We start from the raw sequence: 14715 nt of genomic DNA, 5'->3' as shown, positions 1-14715 counted from the left end.
ATTAGGTCTGGAGTGGGGCTCAAGAATCTGCACTATGAAGAAGTTCCCAGAGAATGCTGATGATGCTCTTGCAAGCACCACACTCTGAGAATCACTTCTCTAACTCAGATCCTCCTCTGTACTTCTACCTTCCATACTTTTGCACTTTCTGTTTTTCCTGCTTGAAATGCCCTTGCTGCTGTCCACTTGACTGATTGCTTGCTTTAATTTAAATCACACATGACACATCCTTCCTTGGCCATTGTATTAGTTATTTATTGCTGCATAACAAAAGGCCCCAGGGAAGGACCTCCAGAATGGTAGTGTGAGGTATGCAGGAAAGCCACTCCTTGAGAAACATCTATTTATCTGGTCAAAATTAGCAAATGCAAACATTTAAAATCTCTGGAGATTGAGCAAAAAGTTTATAATAAATTGAGAAGAATTAATTCTATAAAATCTGTGGAAACTCAGTAAGAACAGTGGAAGCTGACGGTATAGAAGCTAGGGACAGTATCCATTTCCCGACAGCCCTGTTTCCTGGGAGAACTGTTCCAGTGGGCCCAGCAACCAAGTGGCAGTTCACATAATCCCAGCTCCCTGGGTAGGAAGAGCTCTTCAAGGAGGTTTTGGTGGATAGTGAACTTTGGCAGATCACATTTTTTAAAAATCGTGCTGCAGAAGGCCTGTCTCAAGTGGGTGGTGGTCGCTGGGTGGCACCTACTTCTTTACCCTCAATTCCCACTATGTAGACAGGATTCTGGCAAGGCAGCTGTTGAAAAAAAGTAACCTCATTTCCAACTGAGCTCTCTCATGTGGCAGAGCTGCTCTGGTGTGCTCAGCAGATGAATGGCAACTGCTTTCACTCCCAGATTCCCAGGGCTGGAGATCTAGTGTGAGCAGATTTGGAACAACCTTTGAATTCCAGCACATCTCATTCTCCAGGACTCTGTGCAGCAGAAGATCTATACTGAGGAATAGCAACAGCGTGGGCACTAGTTTTCAGCATTCTCTCTGCAACCCCTGACACATATCTCCTTCTCCATAGGGAGGACCCAGATGGGACAGGCAGAGTTCTCCACCCCTCTCTCTAGCTCCTGCTTTATAACATATATGGCACAGAGGGAAATCAGAGAAAACCTCAAAGACAGGCAACATCTTGCTTTTTCTAAAGGGACTTACTTCAATTGGATCAGACTATGAAGCAATTTACGTTCCAGGGTGTTGTCAAAAACAGCAATCACACAGTGAGTTTAATGAGATCCACCAGAAACTTGATGAGAAGATCAGGAAAGGAGACAGTAAAACATATTACATTTGAAACCACAGTAATCCCCAGTGGACAGAAAGACTATATTGCATGCCCAAGCTGGCATCACCTGAGGAATTACATCAGACTCTGTAGATTGTGGAAAAACTGGACTTCATTGAACTAGTCCAGCCAAGTTGCCAAACAAGTAAGCAAGAACAATTCGGGTTGGGGGAGAGATCAATATCCAGAGTGGCTACAATGTAACATCTGAACTGTCCCATTTTCAACAAAAAATATAAGAAATGCAAAGAAAGAGAAAAACGTGACACACACACAGGAGGAAAGAAAACAGGAAATAAAAGCTGTCTTTGAGAGGGTCCAGATGCTGGAACTGGCAGATAAAGAACTTCAAAACAACTATTACCAAGATATAAAGGAAAGCATGCTTAAAGATTAAAGGAAGGTATGAGAGGCCACTATCTCACTAAACAGAAAATATCACCCAGGTGTGGTGGGTCATGTCTGTAATCCCAGCACTTTGGGAGGCTGAGGTGGGCAGATCACAAGGTCAAGAGATCAAGACCATCCTGGCCAACATGGTGAAACCCCATCTCTATTAAAAATACAAAAATTAGCTGGGCATGGTGATGTACACCTGTAGTCCCAGCTACTAGGGAGTCTGAGGCAGGATAATTGCTTGAACCTGGGAGGTGAAGGTTGCAGTGAGCCAAGATGGAGCCACTGCACTCCAGCCTGGCAACAGAGCAAGACTCTGTCTAATATACATATATACCAATATAAATTATTTCTTGAAACCCAAAGAGAAATTCTGGAGTTCAAAAGTACAATAACTGAAGTGAAAAAATTATCAGAGGGGCTCAACAATAGATTTACGCTGACAGAAAAAAGAATCAGTGCACTTTAAGATTGATTGATATAAATTGTGTGATTTGGTGAATAAAGGCAATAAAATCATGACAAAAAATAAAAAGACTAAAAGAAATACGGGAGACTATTAAACACATCAACATATGTGAAATGGAAGTACCAAAAGGAGGGGAGAAGGAGGAGAAAATTTTTCACAAAAATATTGCCAAAAATTTCCAAAATTTAATGGAAAGCATTAACCTACACAGCTAAGCAGCTCAGTGAACTCCAAGTAAAATAAAGTCAAGGATCTCTATCAACCCTGTTAATCATAGTCACAATGTTAAAATACAAAGACAAAGAAGAAAATCTTGAAATTAAAAAAAAAAAAAAAATGAATCATCACATACAAAGAAAACCCAAGATTGTCAACTGATTCATTGTCAGAAACAATGAAGGCAGGAGGCAATGGGATGGCATAGTCAAAGTGCTGAAAGAAAAATCATGTCCAAGGGAACTACAAAACACTGCTGAAAGAAATCATCAATGATGCAAACAAATGGAAACACATCCCATGCTCATGGATGGGTAGAATCAATATTGTGAAGGTGACCATACTGTCAAAAGCAATCTACAGACTGAATGCACTTCCCATCAAAATACCATCATCATTCTTTACCGAACTAGAAAAAACAATTCTAAAATTCATATGGAAACAAAAAAGAGAGCCTGCCATAGCCAAAGCAAGACTAAGCAAAAAGAACAAATCTGGAGGTAGCACATTATCTGGCTTCAAACTATACTACAAAGCTATAGTTACCAAAACAGCATGGTAGTGGTATAAAAATAGGCATGTAGACTGATGGAACAGAATAGAGAACCCAGAAATAAAGCCAAATATGTACAGCCAACTGATATTTGACAAAGCAAACAAAAACATAAAGTGAGGAAAAGACACCCCATTCAACAAATGGTACTGGGATAATTTGCAAGCCACATGAAGAAGAATAAAACTGGATCCTTAATTCTCATTTTATTCAAAAATAAGCTCAAGATGGATCAAAGAATTAAACCTGAGACCTGAAACCATAAAAATTCTAGATGATAACATTGGAAAACCTATTCTAGACATTGGCTTAGGCAAAGAGTTCATGACCAAGAATCCAAAAGCAAATGCAACAAAAACAAAAATAAATAGATGGGGTCTAATTAAACTAAAAAGCTTCTGCATGGCAAAATAAATAATCAGCAGAATAAACAGACAACCCACAGAGTGGGGAAAATATTCACAAACTGTGCATCCAACAAAAGACTAATATCCAGAATCTACAAGAAACTCAAACAAATCCGCAAGAAAAAAAATAATCCCATCAAAAAGTGGGCAATAGACAATTCTCAAAGGAAGATATATATATGGCCAACAACCATATGAAAAAATGCCCAACATCACCAATTACCAGGGAAATGCAAATTAAAACATTTTTAATTAGATAAAATGAGATACCACCTTGCTCCTGCAAAAATGGCCACAATTTAAAAATCAAAAAATAATAGATATTGACATGGATGTGGTGAAAAGGGAACACTTTTACACTGCTGGTGGGAATGTAAACTACAACCACCATGGAAAACAGTATGGAGATTCCTTAAAGAACTAAAAATGGAACTACCATTCGACCCAGCAATCCCACTATTGGGCATCTATCTAAAGGAAAATAAGTCATTATTATAGGAAAAAGACATTTACACACACGTGTTTATAGCAGCACTAATTTGCAATTGTAAAAATATGAAACCAGCCTAAATGCCATCAATAAATGAGTGGATAATGAAATGTGTATATACATACCATGGACTACTACTCAGCCATAAAAAGAAACAAAATAATGGCATTCATAGCAACCTGAATGGAGCTGGAGATCATTATTCTAAGAGAAGTACCTCAGAAATGAAAAACTAAATATTGTATGCTTTCACTTGTAAGTGGAAGCTAAGCTATGAGGATGCAAAGGCATAAGAATGATATAATGGACTTTGCAGACGTGAGGGGAAGAATGGGAGTGGGGTGAGGGATAAAAGATTACACATTGGGTATAGTGTACACTGCTCAGATGACAGGTGCACCAATATCTTAGAAATCACCACTAAAGAACTTATCCATGTAACTAAAATAACAATAATGATGATGATGATGATGATGATGATGATGTCAGCAAGGAATCCTATGTCTAGAAAAACTGTTTTTCAAACATAGATATAAAATAGGCAGAGCACAGAGGATTTTTAGGGCAGTGAAACGATTCTGGATGCTATTACGATTGTGAATACATGTCATTATACACTTATCGAAACCCATAGAATGTATAACACCAAGAGTGAACTGTAATGCAAACTATGGACTTTGGGTGATAATGATGTGTTAATGTAGGTTCACCAGTTGTAACAAATGTACCACTCTGGTGCAGAATGTCAATAGTGAGGGAAGTTGTGCATTTGGGGACACAGGAGTGTATGAGAACTATTTCTAATGTCCATTCAATTTTGCTGTGAACCTAAAACTGCCTAGAAAATAACGTTTATTAATTTTTTAAATGGAGGTAAAATAAAGACATTTAGAATGTAATGTAATGTAAATTAATGTAATTAATGTAATTAATTAATGTAAATTAATGTAATGTAATGTAATATAAATAAACAAAAACTGAGAGAATTTCTTTTGATCAGACCCATCTTACAAGATACATTGATATGGTTTGGATTTGTGTCCCTGCCCAAATTTAATGACAAATTGCAATCCCAAATGTTGGAGGTGGGGCCTGGTGGGAGGTAACTGAATCATGGGGATGGTTTCTCATGAATGGTTTAGCACCATCACCTCGGTGCTCTTCCAGGGAGAGTGCATGAGTTCTTATGAGACCTGGTTGTTTAAAAGTGTGTAGCACCTTCCCACCTTCTCTTGCTCCTGCTCCTGCTATGTAAGACGTATCTGTTCCTCCCTTCCCCTTTTGCCATCATTGTAAGTTTCCTGAGGCCTTCCCAGAAGTTGAGCAGATACCTGCCCAGCATCATACTTCCTATACAACTTGTGGAACACAAGCCAATTAAATATCTTTATCAATTACCCAGTCTCACTATTTCTTTATAGCAATGCAAGAACAGACTAATACAAACATTACAGTACATTCTTCAGGCTGAAAGCAAGGGAAATAGACTGAAATTCAAACTCAGACTGAAAAACAGAGTACTGTTAAAGGTAACTATGTAGGTAGTTACAAAATAGAGTATGTTAGAATAGTTCTTCTCCTTTATTCTTTTAACTTATTTAAAAACAATTACATCAAATAATATTATATGATAGTATCAACAAGCCTATAGCATATAGAAACATGATATATTTAACAATAATAGCACAAAGGAGATTAATAGGAACAAAGCTGTATTATTGTAAGGAATGACATTAGGTGCTAACCGGAATCCACAGGAAGAAATTAAGAGAATAAGAAATGGTAAATAAGAAGTTAGATATAATGAGCTCCATATACACATTCTCATTCTCCTTTCTATTCCTTTCTATTTAGTTTTTTAAAAGGCATTAAATTACACAGGGAAATCACTGTAAAAATGTATGGCTGAGTCTAATACATAGATTCAATGTGTCTAAAAATAATAGTACAAAAGGGAAAAAGAAGAAATAGAAATATACAGAAGCAAATTTTCTAAATGTCACTGAAATAAAGTTGTCAGAAATCTGAGGTAGGTCTGTTAAGATACATATTGTAAACACTTACCTAGAGACACTTACCTAGAGTGATCACAAAGAAAACAACTAAAATCACTAAAGGAATTAAAATGGTTACTATAAAATATTCTCTTGGCTGGGCATGGTGGCTCACACCTGTAATCCCAACACTTCGGGAGGTCAAGGCAGGTGGATCGTTGGAGTTCAGGAGTTCGGGAGGGACCAGCCTGCCCAACATGGCAAAACCCCATCTCGACTAAAATTACAAAAATTAGCTGGGCACGGTGGTGCATGCCTGTAACCCAACTACTTGGGAGGCTGAGGCAGGAGAATCATTTGAATCCAGGAGGCAAAGGTTGCAGTAAGCCAAGATCGTGCTACTGCATTCCACCCCACCCTGGGCAACAGAGCAAGACTATGTCTCAAAAAAAAAAAAATTATATATGTATACAAACACATATCCTCTTAATTCAAAAGAAAGCAATAAAGGGAGACCAGAAAAACTGAAAAGACATTAGACGTATAGAAACAAAAAGCAAAATAGTAGAGGTAAATCTAACCATATTAATAATGATGTTCAATTCAGATAGATTAAATAATTTCATCCAACACAGAGATTGTCAAATAGTATTTTTAAAAAGTCAACTATATGCTAACTATAGGAGACACACACTAGACTCAAAGATACACATAGTTTAAAAGTAAGAGGTTAGAAAAGGGTATATCATGCAAAGAGCCACTATAAGAGAGCTGGGATGATTACACTAATTATCAGACAAAACAGACTTTAAGAAAAAAATTTTTACTAGAGAAAAAGTGGCTGTTTTATAATGAAAAGTGTTAATCCATCAGGAAGGTATAGCAAATGTAAAGATATACGCATCTAACACCACAGTTCCAAAATACATGAAGCAAAAATGGACAAAATTGAAGGGATAAATAGACATTTCAACAGCAATAGAAATTTTAATATTCCACTTTCAATAATGAATAAAGCAACTAAGCAGAATATCAACAAGGACACAGAAGACTTCAGTAACACTATAAACAAAATAGACATAAAAGAGATCCATAGACTTTCCACCCTCTAACAGTAAATCACATTCTTCATAAGCACACATGGAACAGTCTCCAGGGTAGACCATATGTTAGTTCAAAAAACAAGTCTCAGTAACTTTAAAGGAATTTCTATTATACAAGGTATGTTTTCTCACCATAATGGAATTAAACTAAAAAATCATAATAGAAGGAAATTTTAGAAATTCACAAATATGTAAAAACTAAATAGCATACTCTTAAGTAACTGATGATTCAAAGAAGAAATCTAAATAGACATATAATGAATAAAGAGATTGGATTAATAAATTTAAAATTTGACCAGGTGCAGTGGCTCATGCCTGTAATCCCAGCACTTTGGGAGGCCGAGACAGGTGGATCACGAGGTCAGGAGTTTGAGACCATCCTGGCCAACATGGTGAAACCCCACCTCTACTAAAAATACAAAAAACATTAGCTGGGTGTGGTGGCACGTGACTGTAATCTCGGTTACTCGGTAGGCTGAGGCAGGAAAATCACTTGAACCAGGGAGTCAGAGGTTGCAGTGAGCCGAGGTCACGCCACTGCACTCCAGCCTGGTGATTGAGCGAGATTCAGTCTCAAAATAAAATAAATCTAAAACTTCCCCCCCCCAAAAAAAAACCCACAAGTCCAGATGGCTTCACTGGGGAATTCTATCAAACATCTAAATAAGAATAAAAGTCATTCACAGACTCTTCCAAAAAATATAAGAAGAGAGAACACCTCCTAATTCATTCTATGACACCACTATTACCCCAAAACCCAAACCAGACAAAGATATCACAAGAAAAGAAAACTACAGACTAATATCCTTTATGATTACAGATTTTTAAATTTTCCATAAGATGCTAGAAAACCAAATCCAGTTCTATCTAAATAAGATTATACACCATGATCAATGAGTTTTATCCCTGGAATGCAACGTTGGTTTACCATCACAAAATCAATCAATATCAGCCATCCTATTAATAAAGGACAAAAGTCACATGATCAACTTCATCAATGCAGGAAAATAACATTTAACAAAATCCAATACCCTCCTATGATTAAAAACTATCAGCAATATAAGCAATTGAAAGAAATGTCCTCGAAAATATAAATCTACAAAAAACTCACAGCTATGCAATGGGGAAATAATGAATTACTTCTCTTTAAAGTGAGGAACAACACAGTAATATCTATCCTCAACATTTCTATTCCACATCGAGGTGGAAGATCTAGCCAGGGCAAGTGAGCAAGAAAAAGAAATAAAAAACATCCATTTTTCTTGTTCCAGAACAAGACAGCATAGAATCACATTTTCTCCCCTCTAAATACTACTAGATGCCCTGCAAATTATAACAGGCAAGGCTAAAAGGACTCTGAATGCTGGAAAGAACAAGGTAGACGGGCTAGGAACCATATGACTTGAGAAGTGACACCATGGAGATGTCCCTAGGTTTTATTATTATTTATCATTTACTTCTGGACTGGACACTGGAGAAACCTACCCAGAACTGTACATAGGCATAAACACAAATTCTGAGAAAAGCCTTAACTCTGCCCAAAGGATCAGGAAATAAGATGTCTAACAAAGACCTAGTGAGAAGACTCCATCCTCATTCTATAACCAGGACACTGGTAAGCTGGTCAAGCCACCAACAGCAGCAGCAAAGTCCTTGGCCATACAGTCACATCTACACCACCAGAATACTGGTGGGGAGCTCAATCCTTCAAGGAGATATTGCAATCCTAAATGCGTATACATCAAAAAACAGAGCTTCAAAATATATAAAGCAAAAACTGAGAGCTCCAAGAAAACAGACAAATTCATGATTATAGTTGGGAAATTTAACACCTACTCAGAAATTGATAGAATTACTTGAGAGAAAATCAGTAAGAATATAGGGAAACTGAGGACGACAGTAAGTGGGAGAAGCAGGGTTAGGAGAGGGAGCACTATGTCTGTGGAAGTCTCCGGGGCAGCCTCTGTGGAGAAGCAGAAGGAAATGGAAGATACAGTGAATAGTCCAGAGAAAACGGAAGAAGCAAAATTAAAAGCAAGATATCCTCATCTGGGACAAATGCCTGCAGGTTCAGATTTCTTAAGGAAACGATTGCAGAAAGGGCAAAAATATTTTGATTCTGGGGATTACAACATGGCTAAAGCAAAGATGAAGAACAAGTAACTTCCTGCTGCAGCTCTGGAGAAGACAGAGGTCACTGGTGACCACATTCCCATTCCAGAGGACCTTCCTCAATGGAAACCATCCCTTGTTGCTAGTAAGCTGGATGACTGAAAGACTGAACTGCACGAATCTGCTAATTCCCATTTCTCCTTAATATGTTACTTATCTACTTTTTATTTCCTTTCATTCACTCAGTCATTTGAGACTGACAACTTTGCAGGTAGCAGTAGTGTGTGCTGCTATTGTGGAATATACATGTGTAGAGTTTTTGATTAGTTTAACAGTGCACTGGAGAAGAGGACGTGTTAGAGCAACATAAGTAAGTCATCTACTTGAAAATAATTGCATATATTACCTAACTCCTAGTGTAGTACTGGTTCTAACAAGTAACAAGCAAGTTTTAAATTTTTAATGTTTTGGGGAGGTGGCAGGAAAAATATAAAAGGAAAGCACTTCCTTTAGAGCACTTATAATTCCTCTTGTGCCTGCAGGTGTAGCAATTTCAGACTTGTCATATATATGTATATATGTATGTGTGTATATTTAAATGTGCTTTAACTGTGCCATTGTACTTCTTAATAGCTTTTTAACTTAATTTGTCATCTTCAGGTAATTTTAGTTTTTTTTAAATGGAATGCTACCACTAAACTTATTAATCCTCCACTTTGTCCTCTTCTCTTCTCTTCTCCTCTTTTTTCTTTTCTTTTTTTGAGATGGAGTCTTTCCCTGTTGCCCAGGCTGGAGTGCAGTGGCATGATCTCAGCTCACTGCAACCTCTGCCTCCTGGATTCAAGTGATTCTCCTGTCTCAGCCTCCCAAGTAGCTTGGATTACAGGTATGCAGCACCACACCTGGTTAATTTTTGTAGTTTTAGTAGAGACAACATTTCACCCTGTTAGCCAGGCTGGTTTCAAACTCCTGACCTCAGGTGATCCACCTGCCTCAGCCTCCCAAAGTGCTGGAACTACAGGCATGAGCCACTGTGTCTGGCTGGTATTTTTCTCTTTAACACTCTTACTTATTCATTCATACTAATTCTAGAGTAAATTTTCTTTTGTTTTCTGGTTAAGTGCTATCTGAATAATGTGCTAAAAATTATATTCCTCAAGTTACTTAATGAAGCCCAAACTACATTAATTATTTTCTTGATACTTATATATAGTTACATTGACTCAGAATCCACTTCTAAAGGACATAAAAGGATTAATATTATGATGTAACTTTTATTATAAAATATAGCAATAAAAAGTAATAGTTATCCATATCTTAACTTTTCCACTTATCTTTAATGGATCCCATTGAATTTCTCCTACTTCAGATATTATTTGATGGGTCTCAAGTAACTGCAGAAGTTTTGTAAATTTTTTCTTCTACTTTATTTATTTTATTTTTTAATTAATTAATTAATTAATTATTTTATTTTTGGAGACAGAGTCTTACTCTGTCACCCAGACTGGAGTGCAGTGGTGCAATCACGGCTCACTGCAACCTCCGCCTCCTGGGTTCAAGCGATTCTCCTGCCTCAGCCTCCTGAGTAGCTGGGATTACAGGTGCCTGTCACCAATCCCGGCTCATTTTTGTATTTTTAGTAGAGACAGAGTTTCGCCATGTTGGCCAGACTGATCTTGAACTCCTGACCTAGGGTGATCCGGCCGCCTCAGCCTCCCAAAGTGCTGGGATTACAGGTATGAGCCACCACACCCAGCCTCTTCTACTTTGCTTTTTAAAAGAGCTGATCAGATTCCTAATTCTGGTACTAAACATGTCTCCTTTAATCCTCTCTAAGTGTCCTCTTAGAGAGGTGACTTTTTCCACATTCTTAAGTTCTGGCTGAGAATATTCTCTTATTTTATTTTATTTTTTTAGACGAAGTTTCACTCTTGTCACCCAGGCTGGAGTGCAATGGCACGATCTCGGCTCACTGCAACCCCTGCCTCCCGGGTTCAAGACAATCTCCTGCCTCAGCCTCCTGAGTAGCTGGGATTACAGGTGGCTGCCACTATGCCCAGCTAAACTTTGTGTTTTTAGTAGAGATGGGGTTTTACCATGTTGTCCAGGCTGGTTTTGAACTCCTGACTTTAGGTGATCCACCCACCTCAGCCTCCCAAAGTGCTTGGATTACAGGCGTGCGCCACCACTCCTGGCCAGAATATCTCTTCTTAAGTGAGATGTCCATGTATGCGTATGTCTGTGGGGGGAGGGGCACTTTTTCTTAAAAACCTTTTTATTTTCGAGGAGTTGTAGTCTTACAGAAGAGTTGTAGAGATAATACAGAGAGGCTCCATATACTCTAACCCAGTTTCCCTCATCAATATCCCCTATTCTCTTATATTATATTCTCCCCTATATTCTCTTACATTAATATAGTACAGTTGCTATAATTAATGAACAATATTGATCTATTATCAACTAAAGTCCATACTTCAAAACCCTAAAACCAAATTAAGCTTTTATCTAGTGTCCCTCTTCTGTCCAGAATACCATCCAGGATACTATATTACATTTAGTTGTCACATCATCTTTTTTTTTTTTTGAGAGGGAGTCTCGCTCTGTCGCCCAGGCTGGAGTGCAGTGGCCGGATATCAGCTCACTGCAAACTCCGCCTCCCGGGTTTAGGCCATTCTCCTGCCTCAGCCTCCCGAGTAGCTGGGACTACAGGAGCCCGCCACCTCGCCCGGCTAGTTTTTTTGTATTTTTTTAGTAGAGACGGAGTTTCACCGTGTTGGCCAGGATGGTCTCGATCTCCTGACCTCGTGATCCGCCCGTCTCGGCCTCCCAAAGTGCTGGGATTACAGGCTTGAGCCACCGCGCCCGGCCGTCACATCATCTTAAATTGTTTTGTCACAGTCTCTATTCCATCCTAGGATCCCTGACCAACTAAATGACGTTTTAAAATTTGCATACACTAAAGTTTATTCCTTCTTTAGTAAAGTTTCGATGAATAAATATATATGTATTTTTTGATATTTTTGATAAATAAATATATGTATAGTCATAGCTCCACCATCATTATGTTCATAATAGTTTATCTGCCCTAAACATTTTCTGATTTCTCTATTCCACTTTCCCAACCTTTCCTGAATCCCTGGTCAACACTGATCTTTCTTTTACTGGCTGTGTAGTTTTGCTTTTTCCAGAATGTCATATAACTGGAAACATAACATATACAGACTTTTCAGACTGGCTTATTTTACCTAACTTCCATGTTTGTTTGTGGCTTGATAGCTCTTTTATTTTTCCCCCTTTTTTTTTTACTAAACACTATTCCATTGTATTGATGTACCATTATCTTTTTACCCATTCTCCTGTTGAATGACATCATGCTTTCTTCTAGTTTTTGGAAATTATGAATAAAGTTGCTGTAACATTCACAAGCAGGATTTTTGTGAACGTAATTGGGTATGTGAACATAGTTGGGTAAACATTTTGGGGAGTGATTGCTAAATTATAGGATTATGTTTCACTTTGTAAGAAACTATTAAGCTGCCTCCCAGAACGGCTATACCATTCTACAATCCCACTAGCCATCAATGAGTGTTACTGTTGCTTTGCATCTTCACCAATATTTAGTACTGTCAGTTGTTTGGATTTTAGACATTCTTTTTTTTTTTTTGAGACAGAATCTCGCCGTGTCACCCAGGCTGGAGTGCATGGCACGATCTTGGCTCACTACAACCTCCACCTCCTGGGTTCAAGCAATTCCTCAGCCTCCCGAGTAACTGGAACTACAGGCGTGCACCACCACACCCAGCTAATTTTTGTATTTTTAGTAGAGACGGGGCTTCACCTTGTTGGCCAGGATGGTCTTGATCTTCTGACCTCGTGATCCACCTGCCTCTGCCTCCCAAAGTGCTGGGATTAAGGTGTGAGCCACCTCGCCTGGCTGGAATTTAGACATTTTTATGGGTGTATAGTAGTATTTCAATTGTTGTTTTAACTTGCAATTCCATAATGCCAAATAATGTTAAGCATCTTTTTATATGCCATTGCCATGTATATATCATATTTGCTGAAGTGTCTCTTCAGATCTCTGCCTGTTTTTACAATGGATTGTTTTCTTTTTTTTTTTTTTTTTTTTGAGACAGTCTCACTCTGTCACCTAGGCTGGAGTGCAGTGGCACTGCCTCTGCTCACTGCAACCTCTGCCTCCTGGGTTTAAGCGATTCTTCTGCCTCAGCCTCCCGAGTAGCTGGGATTACAGGTGTGAGCCACCACCTGTGCCATCTCACAAAAGTGCTGGTAGAAAATAGCAGACCCAGCTTCCCCATCAGTCTTAAAGAAAGCAGCATTTGCTTCAAGTCCCAGGAGGGAGCTGGGCTCGGTGTGGGGAATGAGCAGTCTAAACACAGCATAAGATTGAAAATTCAAACTGTCTAATGGCAATTATTGATTTTAAATGTGCTTTCTCTAATTCCCCTTTCCTCTCTTTTAGTGGGCAGATCTCGTTAAGTTTTCTAGACATGCTGAGTTATTGAACCTCAGTGTGGTTTAAACTCTCACCCAACTAAATCTCATGCCCTCTGCATTAGTGTGTGAGGGCTGCCACAACAAAGAACCCCAGACTGGGTGGCCTAAAGAAGAGAAAATTGGTTTCTCACTTCTGGAGGCTGGAGGCCCAAAATCAAGGTGTCAGCAGGGTTGGGGCCTTCTGAGGCCTCTCTCCTTGGCTTGTAGATGCCACCTTCTCCCTCTGTTTACACGGCCTTCCCCCTGTGTGTGTATGTCTCCTAACTCCTCTTCTTATGAGGACACCAGTCACACTGGATTAGGACCCACCCTAATGACTTCATTTAACCTTAATTACTTCTTTAAAGGCCCTATCTCCAAATACAATCACATTCAGATGTACTAGGGGTTCGGACTTCAACATGTGAATTGAAGGGGATACAATTCATGCAGTTCAGCCCAAAACACCCTCCCTTTCCCAGCGCAGGGGTGAGGAGGTGCCTCAGGAAAGGGGAGAAGGTGGCCTGGTTCTGAGATACCATCACTTCCTCCCTGTCAGAGCCTAACTCCTCTGATGTGGGGGCCTGGGAAGGACAATGGAAGAGGAGGGGTAGGCACTTCTTACCTGGTCTACAACAGTTGGTGTCCTCTACTGCTTTTTCTGCCAGTAGTTCCCAGCCTGGCCTTGGTCCTCTTCAGGAAACAGCACACCTGCAAGTTCCTCGGAGGGGTGTGGTGAGCATCCCACCGCACGGCCCCCCGGAGCTGGTTCCCCTTCTTCCTCCATTTGACTCTTCACTCCAACAGAAGCTTCAGTGCCTCTCAAGTGCCAGAGGCCCTTCCCAGAGACCATGCAGCCCTCTTTGAATGCACCAGACAGAGGGATTCGAACCTGGCTATGTCCAGGCTCCTGGAAAACTGTTCTTTCCTTGCCAACCAGGTGATGGCCAAGCAGGCTGCTCCAGTTTCCTACTCAGGGTGGCACAAGGGCAAACCTGCTCATCTCCTGTGTCAGCAGACATCGAACTAATAGGATGCAAAGAGTTAACCCACATCTTAGAAAGTTTAAGGGAGGTGTCTGGCCTCAACCCATCATTTTTTGAGAACATGAGTTTATTTCACCTATGACCTTTGTTTAGGCTTCATACGCCAATCCCTAGACAATAAGAAAAGCCCCACTCCATTTC

The 14715-nt window shown here is 39.3% G+C and overlaps 1 pseudogene; it reads left to right on the top strand.

Moving 5' to 3' along the window:
• The first annotated feature begins 8842 nt into the window (after positions 1-8842).
• On the top strand, positions 8843-9193 carry LOC111542138 (annotated as a pseudogene).
• Positions 9194-14715: the final 5522 nt, after the last annotated feature.

The sequence above is a fragment of the Piliocolobus tephrosceles genome, chromosome 15 (assembly GCF_002776525.5).
Source record: "Piliocolobus tephrosceles isolate RC106 chromosome 15, ASM277652v3, whole genome shotgun sequence".
Taxonomy (NCBI): Eukaryota; Metazoa; Chordata; class Mammalia; order Primates; family Cercopithecidae; genus Piliocolobus; species Piliocolobus tephrosceles.
This window is presented reverse-complemented; position numbering and strand designations above follow the sequence as displayed.